This window comes from Triticum aestivum, chromosome 5B (assembly GCF_018294505.1).
Source record: "Triticum aestivum cultivar Chinese Spring chromosome 5B, IWGSC CS RefSeq v2.1, whole genome shotgun sequence".
Lineage (NCBI taxonomy): Eukaryota > Viridiplantae > Streptophyta > Magnoliopsida > Poales > Poaceae > Triticum > Triticum aestivum.
In genome coordinates this window covers 381,052,719-381,054,266 of record NC_057807.1, presented here as the reverse complement: position 1 = coordinate 381,054,266, position 1,548 = coordinate 381,052,719, and positions in this window count along the sequence as shown.

The window sequence follows — 1,548 nt, the reverse complement described above, 5'->3', positions numbered from 1 at the left end:
TAAAAGTTGCACCAAAGTTTATGTAGAGAAAAGTTTTTTAAAGTTCAAATTCTATTAGTTTGATGTTTATATTTAGGGCCCCTCGGATTCTAATTTCGCCCCGGGCCCCCGAAAACTCAGGACCGGCCCTGAGTGTGTGCTCCAGACTCTGGCGCCACTGCACAGTACCGCTACGTGCGCACGAAACTACGACGTGTGGGTGGTGGAGCAGGACGACGACAGAGATGGTAACCTGATCGAACACTAGCAGAAGCAGAGAGCCGGCCGAGCAGCTGCATACCACTCCCATCCCCTCTGGCGCCGCCGCGGGCCACCGGGAGATGGTAGATATCCCGGCAGACTACATTGGAATGCTACTCTTTTCGATGACGATCATGCTTCTGCAAGGATGGACTTCACTACATTCTGGGGATGATAGATATTCTCCGCACCTGCTGAACCTCCTTTTGATTTTCGGAGGAAAAGGGCACGCCCACACCCCGTACTTTTTTGTCGATCCATCGATGCTCTTGTCTCCACCTGAATCCAGCAAATATCTCGGGTTTTTCTCATGGTGAAGCAAAATATCTCTATTCTCTTGACAAGTGTCCAGCAACAACCGTAATTTCTAAATTGGGGGTTGCTTGTTTGCGCCGTCCATCAAGTCGTGCTCGTTCATACCATTGCACTAGCTAGCTAGCTAGAGACGTTCTTGCAGCTAATTACCATCTCTCACTTCTTTAGCACGGTGCTGTCTTAAACTTATCCGAGTGCAAATGCCCAACGCTTCTCTCATTTTCAGGTCAAATCCTGCCTTACGTACGTGTCAGAGCTCGCTGTCGCTTCGGAGTTGCATGCGTGAAAATATCTCCGGGCCAGACGGGCGCCGAAATATCTTTGCGTGAAATTAGCTCTTTCAGGAGAGCCGGGAATTAGTCTAAACGCTATTATATTAATTTATAGAGGGAGTCAAAAAGAAGGAAGTCAGTGTTGAGTGAGTTCTTGGAGATAAGCTAACCATAGTGTGCAAGACGACGGCACCGTCGTTCATCGTTGTGTAAAAGAAGCCGCGGACGGAAGAATTGCGTAAGAAAAGTGTGAAATGTTTACATCACGCAGTCAGTCGCAATTTGTCCTCTTTAGAAAAGAAGAGATGATATATATCTTTGGCCTATCTGCGTGACCAGAAACATCTTCGTCTTCAACAACATCCAGCAAAGTCTCTGTACATACCCTGCCAAATTCAAGGAAGAATCCTACTACCCAAACCCAACTGAACAACATGCAAACAAGAAGAAATACAGCTCCTTCAGGGAATGAGTTAACTCCTTTTGTCATTACTTGAGTACTACCTTGTTTTAATTCTTTCTTTCTTTTGTTGTCTTCTTGGGCTAGGTCAGCCCCTGTAATAACACTATTTGAAATCTCATACCCCCTCCGATTCATATTACTTGTCTTAGATATGTAACATTAAAATGTGTCAATGTATGAATTGGAAGTAAATAAAAAGAGTAAGAAGGAATTTCTACTGTTTCGCAACACAAAAAAGAGAGATGATATTTAAGAGAA